Genomic DNA, 17,115 nt, shown 5'->3' with positions numbered 1-17,115 from the left:
CGATGTTTGATACTTTCCTTGGGTTTTACTTTTCCAGAAATCGCTAATTTCAATTTTAATATTGACGAATCTCAGTGTTTAGCTATTTATCCTGGACCTGGAATATATATTATATTTTATGGAATTTACCTTGGCAGGAAAGCAAGGGTGTATAGGACTTCTGATGTCAAGAGAAGGAGGTGAACCACTGACAAAAGTTAAAAGATCTCTACACACGAGTCACTTGCATATTAAGAAAGCCACTTGAAGGTGCAAAATCTGGGCGGTGAGGGTTTTGTTCAAGTAGTTGGGATAGGATTATTTAGTGTGGCTGCTCAGCCAGTGAGTGGGGTTCTGGATCTTCTGTCAAAAGCTACCAAAGTTGCTGATGCAATCAGATGAAAATAGCTTCAGCTATAACTTCTGAGGACCAACTCCTTAGCAGACGACTACCTTTGTCATTGGTGATTTGGAGGAACACAAAGCAAAAGGACAGGTACTAGTTGTTTGACTGGCTATAAATCTCTCACTGGCATATTTATGTTGGGACTGGATGTGATCTAGAAAATCGAGCAAGGTCATGCTTTTCAGCTGATTCTCAGCTTGAGAGCGTGCTTAGTGATATATCTTGATCACTGCTTAAACTTAATCTTTTTTTGCTTTGTCATGTGGACAGTTTGCTTTATCAGATGCTTATAAAAGTTCTTGTGGTCACTCAATGCAGAGTGCTACTGCTGCAAATAAGTACGCAATATTTTAATCATTTGCATGCTATGTATCCTTCCCTATCTGCTATATAATTAAATGACACTGATGAAGAATACGAGCAGAATATTTTAAGTCAGGATTTGGAAAGTAAGTCAAATAAATCTAGGCTTTTATTATTTGGATTCTTATTATTATTAGGATTATTTCTTTAGGATTCTTTTAAGCATAGGGATATTCCTAGTTATTCTAGAATTGTCTGAGCCTCCCTATATATAGAGGCCTTTGTAGTCTTTTATTTTGAGAATTGAGTTAATAAAAATTGAAAGCTTTTGCTTCTCTCCAGGTTTGTGTGATGCAACCTAACCTTAGGTGTGATGCCTAAGTCCTCTGGGTGTGTTGCCTAGAAACCTGAATGCAGTGATGCTAGTAGTTCTATCCCTTTTCTTCTTAACTTTCTTATTCTAGATCCCTTTTCTTCTAAAAATACAAGAGCACGGCAACCAAATCCAAGAGTACTAAAATAAACCCTAGTTCTACAGTTCTCTTGCTATTTGTCCTGCATCAAACACTGTAATTTATAATTAGCAACTTTTACCACTACTTCTTAGAGGAAGTTCAAACCAGCTAGGGATCTGTTTTCAACTTTTCATTATTGTGGTATTTACTTTGGGATGACCTGCTGTAATGGAAATGGCATTTGGAAAACAGAACCAGCCAAAAGCTTCACATTGATGTTCCCTCCTTCTTGACAGGATAGATCAAGTGCGATGAGGAAGCAAGCTTGTGTCATAAGGCTCATCCCTGACACTCCCCAGGTTAAAACTGCATATGTTTCTCAATGTCAGTGTAGTCTTAAGCTGTTAAAGCATGAGCCAACAAACCATATCAAGCTAACACCCTCTTTCAGGCAGATCAACCCTCTTTCAAAAAACAGTATTCAAACTCTCGCCTGGATTTACTGTACAAACCATTAAAACCATGGAATACAGTTAGATTGTATGTTTTCTTTTAACTTAGTGTAGCTTTAGAGCTAAAGCTACTCATAGGTGCTTTTCAAATATTAATTTCTATTAAACTTTCATGCCTGTGGAGAATTAAAATTCAGAGATCCTTTCACACATTGCATGCAGGAAGCAGAGTCGGCAACTCTTGAAGCAATATCATAGTAATTGTATGGTTCTTAACTTTTTACTATTTTACTTTGGCATCTATTGTTTGTCAAAATTCTCATGCATCCAAACCATATTTGCAGGAGCTCTCTTCATACATTAGTAATTGTTTTACTGGCTATCATCTACCTTTCTCGGTTGTATTTGACCTTTATGCCTTTATGTTATGCTTCAGCAATTGAAGACTTAGTTGGTTCTACATATTAAATTCTAAATTTGGCGCTCTTTACTTTCTTACCTGCTTTGTTATTGATCCCTTCCTGGTCATATTATGGTTTTATTTTAGGCCTCTTTCACGGTTACATGTAAGAGATAAGCATCCAACCGAAAAGTTTAAGTGGTTAGCTTGAGTGATACAAAGGATATATATACTTATACATTTAACATATTTGGATATCTGGTTCTAACTGTATATGGATAGTGCATAAGACTGGTATCAGGTTGTGTGGTGTAATAACCTCGATTTTCAATCGAGCAATACTTGGCGGCAGTTTTATTCAATGAAGTATTCATTTCGATTTGGTGGAAAATAAAATTTCGTCAAATCTCAATTGTTAATTTCGTAGCAAGGATTAATCAAATTACACTACATTAATCATTGCTGTACCTTCTTAATCTGGTTTTATCACAAAGTGCATGTAGTGGCATTACTTTGTTTTAAAGAAAACTTAGGCGTGCTGTGTGTTTCAAATAGGACGAGAAGAAGTGCGACACTAGTTGTTTTATACTCTACATTTATTGATGGTGGTGTACCAGCTCCAGAAGAAAAGAAAGAAAATTGTTTCTCCCTCTTTCTCTCTCTCTCGTCCGAAATCATCCAAGAAACAGAGCAATTATTCTCCAAGCTTGTTCTCGCTCCACAGGCCATCGATCGACCCCAGACCACGTTCCACAGCTTCACCTTGATCTTGCGCAACTGCAGGAGGCAGCCTTGCGCCGCAGAACGGTCGGAAACGGCGGCGGAAGTCCGGTTAGTTTTAAGCCCGTTTTAGTTCCAAGCTCGATAACTCGTGTTTCCGGCCACCGATCCTTGCCAAACTGCATCCTCGTGCTTCCCTCAACCCCCTGAAGCCCCCAGAAGCAGCCTTGCACGGCGGCGCATCCCGTAGCAGCAACTACAAGTCAACCCCGCCAAGAACGAAACCGGAGCTATCGATCCAAATATCTCGAGCTACAGGACGTATTTTTGAGTGATTCTTGAACCAGTGAGCTCACCTTGAAGTTCTGAAAAACTCTCCAGAAGGAATCGAAGCGTTTCGTTGAAGTTTTTACGTCGAAACTCAAGCTCGCCGGATTCTGGAATTTTTCCGACCACCGAAGCTTTCGATCGGTATATCTCGAGCTACAGACCATATTTTTCTATGATTCTTGAACCAATGAGTTTTCATTGAGTTTCTTAACAACTCTCTAGAAGGGATCGAAGCCTGAAATTGACGTTTTGACGTCGAAATCCAGCCTTGACGGATTCTGCAAATTTCGCCGGATTCTGGAAATTTTCCGGCCACCTCGACTGTTTTAGGTAATTTCAACCACTTCCGTTCATTTTCAGCTTACATGGTAGTTATGAAAGTTGTTAAGCATGATGAGAGGAAGAAGAGCAGCCCGGCCCCGACACCATTGGTGGTGGTCGGCGGCGGCTCTGCCACTAACTCCGGCGGCCCTTTCCGGCCACCTCCGGGGGTCAAAAATATAGTTTCTGTACATTTTTAGATTCTACATTTCAATACGATCATTTCGACATATTATACGCAATTTTTGGATATCGTATGATTAAGTTATGAATTTTACGATTTCGATCGATTTCGATCGTTCGATTTGTGATCTGTGAAGATCGGACCGTCCGATGGACTTGTAGTTTTGTTATGTTGATCTTATGACTGTCCCAGTGGCTTTGTGTGGTCATGGGCGAAGATCCGACCGTTGGATCTTCGTATAATTGTGAAATAGTGATTCGGAAGGCGATTCGTGAGAATCTAACCGTCGGATTTTCGTATAATTTTGTGAAGATGTTAGTAAGGACGATTCAAGAAGATCTGACCGTTGGATCTTCGTGATAATTTTGGAGGATGATCCTAAGGGCGATCCGTGAGGATCCGACCGTTGGATCATCATATAATTTTGATCTGACCGTTGGATCATCATTAAACTAGAATCCGACCGTTGGATTTCCGTATATATGTGGTTTATGAATGATTGCTAAGTTAAGATCATATCTGACTAGGTGATTGACGGTTTAAGTTGGTGGACGATTGTGGATCGTATTCTGAGCTGTTAAGAAGACGCAGCGGGATTAGAGGTGAGTAAACCTCACGTGGTTCATATTACGAACCCAATATATTTAATTGCTTTATTTTGCAATCATATGAACTATTGTTGGTGTATTAGACATTCCTGTGTGAATGTCTGTATATATATTATTACGTGAAATAATATGTATTGTTGGAGTTGTGTTGAGTTTATTGTTGAGAAACAATATATTGTGAGGGGTATTGAGTTTATTGTTGAGAAACAATATATTGTGAGGGGTATTGAGTTTATTGTTGTGAAACAATATATTGAGAGAGATGTTGAGTTTTATTGTTGAGGAACAATAAATTGTTGTGATCTGTGGAAGATCAATAGGTCACGGGGTGACCATGGCATACTATCAGCGAACCACGCTCTCGCGCCGGGTAGGTGGAACTGAATAGTATTAAATCGTGAACCACGCTCTCGCGCCGGGTAGGTGGAAACGATCAGTTAGAGCTCTAGTCTGTCTGCCAAATATTGAGTGACCTTATGGGGGAAATTGAGAGTAACTCATAAGTGTCTATATATATATATATATGAGAGTGAGAAAGTAACGTGGGTTTGTGGTGGTCTTGTAATTTAATAAATCAACAGTTCTTTCTTGTTTACTCATACTAGCTGTCAAAAGCTTACCGGGTTTTGTGTTGTTGCAACTCCCGGTACACTATTCAAATTGTGTAGCGGGTAATCCTACAGGACAGGAGAACCAGGACGGTGATCGTGCGGTTAGAGCAATTGTTAGAGTTTTACAGCAATTGTAAGTTGTGAGGTGTGTTATGCTCATTTGAGCTTTACAATATTGCTTGTGAGAGTGGATTGTAATAATGAACTCGAAGTTTCGAGATTTGGATTTTGTAATTGTAATTATTCATGTTTCGGATTTGAATTTATTATTCAAAATTCGGGGCGTGACAGTTTGGTATCAGAGCGTAAGGTACATATTTGGTGATAATCAGTACCTCCCGAGTGATGGCCCGTCTGCAGCGGATCCCCATCATATACTCTTCGGTACTGGTATAATCATTGGGTATGTCTTAGTATGGGGTCTAGACAACGTGTAAGTCCGTAGGACGGTAGAGTTGTCTACTAAGTTCGTATTAGAATAAGTTTAGTTTCCGCGAGTTGTGATCTTCGAGGAATAGGAACCTCTGGATTTAACTCTGATGAGTCGGTGAGGTAGAGGTCGAGTCTGATGTAGGGACAGGATCTTTCTATGGAGACAGTTGAGGATGAGGTGGAGGCATTAGAGGTTGAGTTGCCTAGTCTACCTGTAGTTGATGTGATGGATGTTATTCTTGGGTTGAAATGGTGAAAGAGATTGAGACCCTAGGAATAGTTGAAAAGAGAATTGATCTCACCAACTCAAGATGATAGGAGTGTGAGAGATTATGAGACAGAATTCTCAAGACTATATTGGTGTACGAGTGTAGTGATGTAATTTGGGAGATACTTATGTTACCTTTAATAAGGGTAGTATGTTAAGTGATCATGGCATAGGTTGACTTTGTAAGTGAAGTGGTGGAGTTTGTGTAGCTTCTTTGAGTTATAACCTTTGAGGAATGGGAACCTTTGGATTAAACTCTGGTGGAGTTATTGAGGATGGTTTCCACGAAAAACAGTATCCTTATGTGCATTGTAGTCGTTGGTTGTTGGGGTCATGGTGTTTGACCAATGCTTGTATCTAAAGTCGTTACGAGTATTTGACTAGTAGTTGTGATACTTTCCATTAGTTGGATATGCAGATGTTTTGAGTTGAAGAATACTTAGCAGTTATTGGTTGACTTATGGAAAGATTGATATGACCTCGTGATAGGATTGACTGTGAAGAGACATTGTGTTGATGTATGAGCTTAGGTAATAACGTTGTTTTCAACTCTAGGAGTGCTAGTGTTGTATAACTAATTTATGAGGCCAGATACTGTTGTGAGGACAGATTATGGATTATGACGTGGTTAGTGTGAAGTGCTATAATCACAGAATTTTGACCCACTAGATGTTGACTTACCACCAAATGAGCAGTGAGGTGATTCGTGGGTGAGATACTGAGTGTTGTACCATTATCGATTAGTGGATGCTAAGATGGTACATATTGCTTGTTGAAGCAATTGATAGATGGAATGATCGAGATTTTTTTTAGAGTTGTAAGTGTAACTCTAAAGATGTGGGTTTTTCCTAGCTAACTCAGGAAGTGTTTAGCTTTATTAATCCCTAATTCTAGCGACGGAATTATTGTGTTTGGTTTGACTCAGAGGATACTAGCTTGACCTCTGTGTGACTTAATTGATTGCTAGGTTTTGAGTGATTGTTTTTATTGCATCATTATGAAAGATGTGTGCAGTAGAGTTGTTTATGGTTTTGAAAATAGTATTGGGTGACCAAGGTTCGATCCTTGGTGTTGTTGTTGGTTAAACAAAAAGAAAAGAAAACATGCACACCATCTTATTGATTTTACATTATAAAAAAAAAAATAAAAAAAAAAAAAAAAAAAGGAAAACGAGGACTATGCTATACTAAGCCTAGTCAGCAGCTCCGGATGGATTGAGGCTGAGCTCAAGAGAAACGTTTGAGCCACTGTGGTAACCGCCTAAGCCACCAGAATAGTAACCAAAAGCGCTACCTTCCTCGGAAGTAGCCTTCAGGTTACCAAAGACGTCCTCGCCGTGCACGGGGAACAGAGGAAGAGTTTGAACCTCCTGGTGATCTCCTTCTCGTTGTTGCAGGGATGTTTGTCCTCCTGTTGTGCCAAAAGAGTTGTACTGGTATTAGTGTTGAAGTGTGAGGAAGAATATGAAACAAAATTTAAATCAAGAAATCCTTCATTACCAGTAGAATAGGTGGAACCAAAGTTGAGATCAATGGATCTACCATCATCAGTAGAACTAGTGGACCCAAAATTGATGTCAATGGATCCACCAGCAGGCCCAAAATTGATGTCGATGGATCCACCAGCACCAGTAGAACCAGTGGACCCAAAATTGAGATCGATGGATCCGCCAGTACCAAGAGAACTAGTTCCCATGGGCACTGGAGCAGCCTGATTACACCTATTCATCTGCTTCTCTCGAGCCCTGACGTTCTGGAACCAAAAGTAAATGTTCTTACCCTCAACATGTCCATACTGGTTCAGCTGGAGGCAGATCTCGTGAATGTGCTCTGTAGATTGGCACTTAAATCCCTTGACGTAGTAAAGATCCTTGAGGATTCTTATTTGTTCTGGAGTAGGAATCCATCTGGTACGGCTTCGCCAGAAATCCATGTTGGCACTACTTCCAGCTGCTTGGGTGTTTCCTCCCTCCTCTGTTGGTTGCTGTTGTTGTGGTTCCATTTGTTGCGGGGTTTGGAGCTCCATTAGTTGCAGAGTTCGTGGCTCTTGGGTCATGAGGTGAGAGGATGTGAAAATCGAGGAATACATGGTTTAGTGTTTGAGGGAGATTTTGTTAGAAGGATTGGAGTTGTTGAACTGGTGATTGGAGATCTGAGATTCTCAGAGGAAAGATGAGATCGAATCTTCAAATGGAAGAAAAGATCTGAGAAAGAAGGATTGAAGATTTGGAGGAAAAGATTGAAGATCTGAAAGTTCAGAGGAAAGATGGGATTGAATCAACTAGATGGGAGAGAAGATCAGAAGAGAAGGATTGAAATTGATGAAGAAAGGATTTGAGAAGAGAAAGGCTGAAGAGTTGAGAGAGAAAGACTTGAGCTCGGAAGAAAATTTCTTTTCTTTTGGAGTGAACAGTTTTTCTCCAGAATGCACCTATTTATAGAACAAGGTGAGCAGATCTCCACCGTTGGATGAACGATCTCAGAATTTGAATCCACGCGTTGGATTAAAGTCGCCCCGAAACCCGGAAAAGCTGTTGGCGCGTGTTGAGCGTGTAAGGGGACAGGCCGAACCTCGAGACGCTGTGGCAGACAGCTTTAGCCGAAAGTGATTTGCTTTCCGTAAATCACGGAAGAGACGTGTCGTGGCACGTGGAGTGTACCGACAGTTTGTTGTTATTCTATCGCTTATGATAGAATAAATAAAAGAAGTTGCATGGATAGTAACGAGAGCAGCTGGTGCTCTAGTGGTTGAAGAGCAAGGCTCTTGTACAAGAGGTCAGAGGTTCGAACCTTGCCTCTCGTTTATTTTTATTATGTTCGCTTATGACATAATAAGTATAACATTTGTACACATTATATTAAGCACAGCTTGTGCTCCAGTGGTTGGGGAAAAAAGGTTTCGTGCGGCAGGTTGAGGTTTCGAACCTTGCCTTCCCCGTTATTTTATTTATGTCGCTTATGACATAATAAATATAACACGTGAGCATATATTAATGAAGGCAGCTCTTGCTTCAGTGGTTGGGAGCAAAACCTTCGTGTTCGAGGTCGGGAGTTCGAACCTTACCTCTTACAAATATTTTTGGATCTCGTATATGCTTGATATACGGACGTATATACGGTCTGTACGGTATGCATACGTATATACAGTTGTACGGTATGCATACGTATATACGGTCTGTACGGTATGCATACGTATATACGGTATGTACAATTTCATACCGTAGCCGAGCTGGAAGTTGGTGGGCCGATTGGTAGGCCCAAATAGTAAGCCCAATTGTTCGGCCCGATTGGTAGGCCCAAATGGTAGGCCCAAATGTTAAGCCCAATCGTTCGGCCTGAATAGTAGGCCCAAATGTTAAACCCAAAGTGGTTTGGGCCGGTTCGAAATGTGGATGGTCCGATTTCTTCAGGCCCAATTGGCCAGCCCTAATGCTTAGCCCAAGGATTGAGCAAGCCCAAGTCATCATCACTGGGTGACATATTTTATTGGCGTGCTTTTGGGGATGAATTGTTTTGAGTGATGCATCTCTATTGTTGTGTAGAATAGTGCATGCTTAAGTTTTACTATAGAGATTTACCGTGATGCTAATTGAGTAGCGAAATGCTTTGTGGGAGTGTTTACTGTGCTTGTATGCCAGTACAGGAAGATGATCTATGTGAAGATCTATGTGAGGATCCATGTGATGATTTTGTGTGAGCTTACTTTTGTGATGAAAGGATTTAGTGGCCATAGGAATGTATTTTTATACAAAGGGCTGTGGCTTTGTAGATTACTACAGCTTTCGAAAGGATGGAGATTAGATGGTTAGGTCAACCTTAATCGTGAGGAATTGACTTGCGCGTAAATTTCGGGACGAAATTCCTTTAAGGGGGGTAGATTGTAATAACCTCGATTTTCAATCGAGCAATACTTGGCGGCAGTTTTATTCAATGAAGTATTCATTTCGATTTGGTGGAAAATAAAATTTCGTCAAATCTCAATTGTTAATTTCGTAGCAAGGATTAATCAAATTACACTACATTAATCATTGCTGTACCTTCTTAATCTGGTTTTATCACAAAGTGCATGTAGTGGCATTACTTTGTTTTAAAGAAAACTTAGGCGTGCTGTGTGTTTCAAATAGGACGAGAAGAAGTGCGACACTAGTTGTTTTATACTCTACATTTATTGATGGTGGTGTACCAGCTCCAGAAGAAAAGAAAGAAAATTGTTTCTCCCTCTTTCTCTCTCTCTCGTCCGAAATCATCCAAGAAACAGAGCAATTATTCTCCAAGCTTGTTCTCGCTCCACAGGCCATCGATCGACCCCAGACCACGTTCCACAGCTTCACCTTGATCTTGCGCAGCTGCAGGAGGCAGCCTTGCGCCGCAGAACGGTCGGAAACGGCGGCGGAAGTCCGGTTAGTTTTAAGCCCGTTTTAGTTCCAAGCTCGATAACTCGTGTTTCCGGCCACCGATCCTTGCCAAACTGCATCCTCGTGCTTCCCTCAACCCCCTGAAGCCCCCAGAAGCAGCCTTGCACGGCGGCGCATCCCGTAGCAGCAACTACAAGTCAACCCCGCCAAGAACGAAACCGGAGCTATCGATCCAAATATCTCGAGCTACAGGACGTATTTTTGAGTGATTCTTGAACCAGTGAGCTCACCTTGAAGTTCTGAAAAACTCTCCAGAAGGAATCGAAGCGTTTCGTTGAAGTTTTTACGTCGAAACTCAAGCTCGCCGGATTCTGGAATTTTTCCGACCACCGAAGCTTTCGATCGGTATATCTCGAGCTACAGACCATATTTTTCTATGATTCTTGAACCAATGAGTTTTCATTGAGTTTCTTAACAACTCTCTAGAAGGGATCGAAGCCTGAAATTGACGTTTTGACGTCGAAATCCAGCCTTGACGGATTCTGCAAATTTCGCCGGATTCTGGAAATTTTCCGGCCACCTCGACTGTTTTAGGTAATTTCAACCACTTCCGTTCATTTTCAGCTTACATGGTAGTTATGAAAGTTGTTAAGCATGATGAGAGGAAGAAGAGCAGCCCGGCCCCGACACCATTGGTGGTGGTCGGCGGCGGCTCTGCCACTAACTCCGGCGGCCCTTTCCGGCCACCTCCGGGGGTCAAAAATATAGTTTCTGTACATTTTTAGATTCTACATTTCAATACGATCATTTCGACATATTATACGCAATTTTTGGATATCGTATGATTAAGTTATGAATTTTACGATTTCGATCGATTTCGATCGTTCGATTTGTGATCTGTGAAGATCGGACCGTCCGATGGACTTGTAGTTTTGTTATGTTGATCTTATGACTGTCCCAGTGGCTTTGTGTGGTCATGGGCGAAGATCCGACCGTTGGATCTTCGTATAATTGTGAAATAGTGATTCGGAAGGCGATTCGTGAGAATCTAACCGTCGGATTTTCGTATAATTTTGTGAAGATGTTAGTAAGGACGATTCAAGAAGATCTGACCGTTGGATCTTCGTGATAATTTTGGAGGATGATCCTAAGGGCGATCCGTGAGGATCCGACCGTTGGATCATCATATAATTTTGATCTGACCGTTGGATCATCATTAAACTAGAATCCGACCGTTGGATTTCCGTATATATGTGGTTTATGAATGATTGCTAAGTTAAGATCATATCTGACTAGGTGATTGACGGTTTAAGTTGGTGGACGATTGTGGATCGTATTCTGAGCTGTTAAGAAGACGCAGCGGGATTAGAGGTGAGTAAACCTCACGTGGTTCATATTACGAACCCAATATATTTAATTGCTTTATTTTGCAATCATATGAACTATTGTTGGTGTATTAGACATTCCTGTGTGAATGTCTGTATATATATTATTACGTGAAATAATATGTATTGTTGGAGTTGTGTTGAGTTTATTGTTGAGAAACAATATATTGTGAGGGGTATTGAGTTTATTGTTGAGAAACAATATATTGTGAGGGGTATTGAGTTTATTGTTGTGAAACAATATATTGAGAGAGATGTTGAGTTTTATTGTTGAGGAACAATAAATTGTTGTGATCTGTGGAAGATCAATAGGTCACGGGGTGACCATGGCATACTATCAGCGAACCACGCTCTCGCGCCGGGTAGGTGGAACTGAATAGTATTAAATCGTGAACCACGCTCTCGCGCCGGGTAGGTGGAAACGATCAGTTAGAGCTCTAGTCTGTCTGCCAAATATTGAGTGACCTTATGGGGGAAATTGAGAGTAACTCATAAGTGTCTATATATATATATATATGAGAGTGAGAAAGTAACGTGGGTTTGTGGTGGTCTTGTAATTTAATAAATCAACAGTTCTTTCTTGTTTACTCATACTAGCTGTCAAAAGCTTACCGGGTTTTGTGTTGTTGCAACTCCCGGTACACTATTCAAATTGTGTAGCGGGTAATCCTACAGGACAGGAGAACCAGGACGGTGATCGTGCGGTTAGAGCAATTGTTAGAGTTTTACAGCAATTGTACGTTGTGAGGTGTGTTATGCTCATTTGAGCTTTACAATATTGCTTGTGAGAGTGAATTGTAATAATGAACTCGAAGTTTCGAGATTTGGATTTTGTAATTGTAATTATTCATGTTTCGGATTTGAATTTATTATTCAAAATTCGGGGCGTGACATGTGGACTGGATTCATTGGCTATAAAAAGTATTTGTATGATATGTGCAAAGATTTTTACCAATCAGATAGCAATTTATATGACAATCCACTGGTTCCTTGTGCTAATACTTCATCCTTTTCTTATTTTTAATTTACTGTGATATGTGCAAAGATTTTTACCTATCAGATAGCAATTTATATGACAATCCACTGGTTCCTCGTGCTAATACCTGTGATTGAGGAAATAGCAACTTCTTGTCCTCAATTGTACCATGATCCTTATTCATTTCTAATAAAATTTCTGTGTCTTCTTAAAAGAAAAGTACCTGGGGTTGAGGGATTCGATACACACGATATAACACAAGCTACTGTATCAGTTTAAAACTATATTGTGTAAAGCTGATGGTATAGAAATATCACAAATATGGTGAGGCAGTATGCTACATGTAGATACCACCTAAGTTACTATGACAGTATGTAAACTACATGTTGTAAAATTTAGTACATTTAGGCTTGTATCACATCACATTGCATTATGTTTTCTTCACAGGGTTACTTTTATGTAGTAAGTTTACTATTTGCCTTAATGATATTTGCAAATAGAATAGACATCATAATTGTTCTTTTAATTTATTAATTTATTTAAAGATATTGCCATTTCATTTTACTTTCTTTTTGGGGAAAAATAGCAGTTTGGCTGACAAAAGAATCTTTTGCAGCAATCTAATGGAAATTCATGGCCAGGTTCCCTTATTGCTACTATTATTGGGAATCTAAAGATATCAATTAGCAATGTACATATAAGATATGGCGATTTGGTCAGGTAAGTAAAGAGTGCTTCCTTAGCTTCTTTTGAAGTCTGAAATGTTGTAACAATTTTATTTCCACTCTCTTTTTCTCTAGATGAATTGACTTCAGTCATAATTTCCTCTGTCTGCTTCTGCTTTTAATAGGCTCTCTCTTTTTTTTGGGTAGTATTCCAGGACAAATCCTTTTTGTTCCGGTGCCACTTTAGCCAAGCTTGCTGCTGTTATGATGGATGAGGAAGGGAATGAAACATTTGATAGCAGTGGTGATCTTGATAAGTTGCGAAAGGTTAGCCTTGTAACTTTTTCCTGCTGATTCTAGTTGTTTGACAATGCTATAGAATCTTCTGGATTGAAAGCTTTCTTTGCAATTAATCCTAGTTATAGCTTTGTTTTTCGACTTTTTCCGCTTTTCTACTCTTGTTGCCCCTCAGTAGTGGGCTTCTTTTTCCAAGTATTCGAGACTCCAATGCTTTACTTCTTGATTGGGAGTAGTACTGTATTGAGTGATTTTTCTTGGAAACTCTTTATACTGGCCTTTACCTTTTCTTTTTTTTTTGGTTGTAGAATGGTTTTTTCCTCCTTGTAGGTTTCTCTGTCGGTCTGTCCTGTTTGTGTGGGTTGAGGGTTGTTTCTTTTGTTGACTGGTCAACCTTCTGTTTGTACCCTCGTACTGTTTAATGCAGATTTCTTGTTTCCTTTATAAAGAATCATTAAGAGAGAATGACTCACCTTTGATTAGACACTTGTGTGCAAATTGATGCTAGTTTTTATAGAAAATGCAGCTCAAAGTAACCCATCAAGTTTTCCAGAACATTTGGAAGGCTAAGGTACCTTGTACTGGCAAGGTTGGCAGTTGTGATGATATTCAATGGAGGAGACGGATGTTTGTATATTACCTACTTGATGTGTGGTTTAAAGAGTTAACAAAAACTGAAGGTGGGCTGTTTTGCCAATGTAATAACCTCGTTAGAGGAATTGTACGAAACTCGTCGGAGGAATAATACGAACCTCGATAGAGGAATAATACCATCTCGTGAAAGAATCAAAGACAAACATTTCACCCTTCCTTTAGTTTTCTCACCCCTCCCTTTAGCTGTAACGGTCCTCCTCTTGTCGGAGAGCCATCATTCTGTTTCTTTTTTTCATTTCTCTATCGACCTCTCTCTCACTCTCTCTCGTCCGAAAGCATCCAAGAATAGAGCAAACTTCTCCAAGCTCGTTCTCGCTCCATAGGCCATCGATCGACCCTAGACCACGTCCCACGCCTTCACTTCTTCCTTGCGCAGCTGCCGGTGGTAGCCTTTCGCCGGCTCTTGAACCGTACACGACGGTGGAACACGAGGCCGGTTTGAGCTCATTTTGGTTCCAAGCTTGATATCTCAATCTACCGGCCATCAATCCTCACCAAACTTCATCCACGAGCTCGCCTCAACTTCCTGAAGCTCCCAGAAGTAACCTTGCACGTCGGCGTGGCTTGTGGTGGCGACTGGAAGCTCAACCCGACCTAGATCGAAACTGGACTGTGGAGCTCGATATCTCGAGTTGTAGAGCTTTGTTTTGAGTGATTCTTGATCCAGTGAGTTCTCCTTGCGTTTCTTAACAACTCTTCAGAAGGGATCGAAGCGAGAAATTGAAGTTTTTACGTCGGAATTCAAGCTCGCCGGATTCTGGAAATTTTCCGGCCACCGACGCTTTCGATCAAGATATCTCGAGCTGTAGAGCTTCGTTTTGAGTGATTCTTGAACCAGTGAGTTCGTCTTTAAGTTCTGAACAAGTCTCCTGAAGGAATCGAAGCGAAAGGAGGACATTTTTACGTTGATCGGAGCTTCGCCGACTTCTGCAAATTCTCGCCGGTTTCTGGAAAAAATTCCGGCCACCTCGACTGTTTTAGGTAATTTCAACCACTTCCGGTCATTTTCAGCTTACATGGTAGTTATGAAAGTTGTTAAGCATGATGAGAGGAAGAAGAGCAGCCCGGCCCCGACACCATTGGTGGTGGTCGGCGGCGGCTCTGCCACTAACTCCGGCGGCCCTTTCCGGCCACCTCCGGGGGTCAAAAATATGGTTTCTGTACATTTTCAGATTCTATATTTCAATACGATCATTTTGATATATTATACGCAATTTTTGGATATCGTATGATTAAGTTATGAATTTTTAAGTTTAGATCGATTTCGATCGTTAGATTTGTGATCTGTGAAGTTAGGACCGTCAGATGGACTTGTAGTTTTGATATGATGATCTTATGACTGTCCCAGTGGCTTTGTGTGGTCATGGGCGAAGATCCGACCGTTGGATCTTCGTATAAATGCAAAACAGTGATTAGGGAGGCGATTCGTGAGAATCCGTCCGTCGGATTTTCGTATAAATTTGTGAAGATGTTAGTAAGGACGATTCAGGAAGATCCGACCGTTGGATCTTCGTGATGATTTTTGGAGGGTGATCCTAAAGGCGATCCGTGAGGATCCGACCGTTGGATCATCATTTAATTTCGATCCGACCGTTGGATTGTTGTTTGAGTATGTTTTTGAGTTGTTGGCTAAGTTAAGGTCATGTTTGACTAGGTGATTGACGGTCTTCCTTGGGTGAGCGGTTTCGGTGTGTATTGTGTTGAATTGAAGACGCAGCGGGAATATCGAGGTGAGTAAATCGCACATGGTTCATTCACGAACCGAAATTCGGTGATTTTATTTAATTGAGAAATTGTGGAAATTGTTTTATGAAAATAAATATTTGTTTTAAATTATATGGACTTGATCGACTACGGTCCATAGGTAAGTAAAATGTATTTAACTATAAAAAAATGAATTTCTAGATTTTATTGCATGTGAACTATAGTTGGTATTAGTGGTCACTCTTGTGTGGGTGACTACATATATATATATTTACGTGGAATATATATTGGATGGTGTAATTTACTGAGTTATATTTTGAGCATTACCCTTTGGAATATGTGATTTATCTTAGATGTTGTGTTGTCTATGATAATGGGTAATTGAGTAAAGTGCGATAGTTGAGTCGTTGAGATGAATTAAATGAGGAGTCGAGTGAATTGAGAAAAGCAGTCATTCGTAAGGTGAACCTTGGCCCAGGTGACACTTTACGATACAGTTAGAGCTCTAGTCTGTCTGCCATCATACTGCTTGGGGGATAAACGAGTTATCATATGCCCTTGGGTATGACATGACATACTGAATGGGGTGATTAATATAATTAATCATAAGCCTGTAAGTATGATATACTGAATGGGGTGATTAATCTAATTAATCATAAGCCTGTAAGTATAATATACTGCATGGGATGATTTATATAAATAAATCATAAGCCTGTGAGTATATATTGAGTAAACAGTTGTTTGTTTTTGAGTAGTCATGTTGAGATGTGAGTTGATTGATGCTTGAAGTGACGTTGTACACTTCAATTATTATGCAAAGAAAATACTTGAGTTAAATTTATGCTTGAGTCGATTTGGTTACTTTAAATCGTGCAATCCTTTCATTTACTCATACGAGCTTTGCAAAAAGCTTACCGGGTTTGTATTGTTGCAATCCCGGTACACTATTCAAACGGTGTAGCGGGTAATCCTGCAGGTCAGGAGAATCAGGGCGGTGATCGAGCGGGTTAGAGTATTTGTTATAGTTTTACAGCATTTGTAATAGTGAGGTGAGTTAAGCTCATTGAGCCTTACAATTTGATTTGGTGAGAGTGTGTTGTAATAATTAACTTGAGGATTTGATTTATTGTAATATTGAGAGGTGTGAAGTGTGGTTGTTTGTGAGAAAAAAATTCAGGACGTTTATTCTATTAAGTTGTATAATTCATGTTTCGGATTTTAATTGTATTTAAAATTCGGGGCGTGACAGCCAAGATATATGCATGTATGTTATTTAGCCATTCCTCTAGAAGCTTTGACATTGTTAATGTGGGGTCAAATATCTAAGAGAAGTTAGCAGAGAAGAGGATAATTGGAGAAATCCTTCTCTTTTGTTTAAGATCTGATAACTATCCTTGAATGATTTTGTTTTGTAGTTGTTGTCCTCGTTTATTTTTTGCTTATACATGTACGTGTATATTAGTCTCAAGACTCTCAATATTACTTTGGCTAAATTTTTTTCGTTTCCGTCATTGCAACTAGAGAGACTTGCTATGTACCATGATTTTGATAGTGTACTGTGGAAGATAGATAAGGGATGGGAGGATCTCACTCCAAGGGGTAGCTTTAGCT

General features: G+C 40.1%; 2 long non-coding RNA genes across 2 annotated transcripts; both read left to right on the top strand.

The window, feature by feature from the left end:
• Window positions 1-140: 140 nt before the first annotated feature.
• On the top strand, window positions 141-13,827 carry LOC133708863 (uncharacterized). Its single transcript, XR_009846108.1, has 6 exons — window positions 141-475; window positions 1,440-1,502; window positions 1,818-1,858; window positions 12,801-12,904; window positions 13,057-13,176; window positions 13,700-13,827. It is a non-coding gene; the product is annotated as an uncharacterized LOC133708863 (long non-coding RNA).
• A 669-nt stretch (window positions 13,828-14,496) lies between these two features.
• Window positions 14,497-16,694, top strand: LOC133707810 (uncharacterized). The gene is made up of 2 exons (XR_009845292.1): window positions 14,497-15,530; window positions 16,466-16,694. It is a non-coding gene; the product is annotated as an uncharacterized LOC133707810 (long non-coding RNA).
• The last annotated feature ends 421 nt before the right edge of the window (window positions 16,695-17,115 follow it).

Source organism: Rosa rugosa, chromosome 5 (assembly GCF_958449725.1).
Source record: "Rosa rugosa chromosome 5, drRosRugo1.1, whole genome shotgun sequence".
NCBI lineage: Eukaryota > Viridiplantae > Streptophyta > Magnoliopsida > Rosales > Rosaceae > Rosa > Rosa rugosa.
The sequence above is the reverse complement of the archived record's forward strand: the minus strand, read 5'-3'. Positions and strand labels throughout refer to the sequence as shown.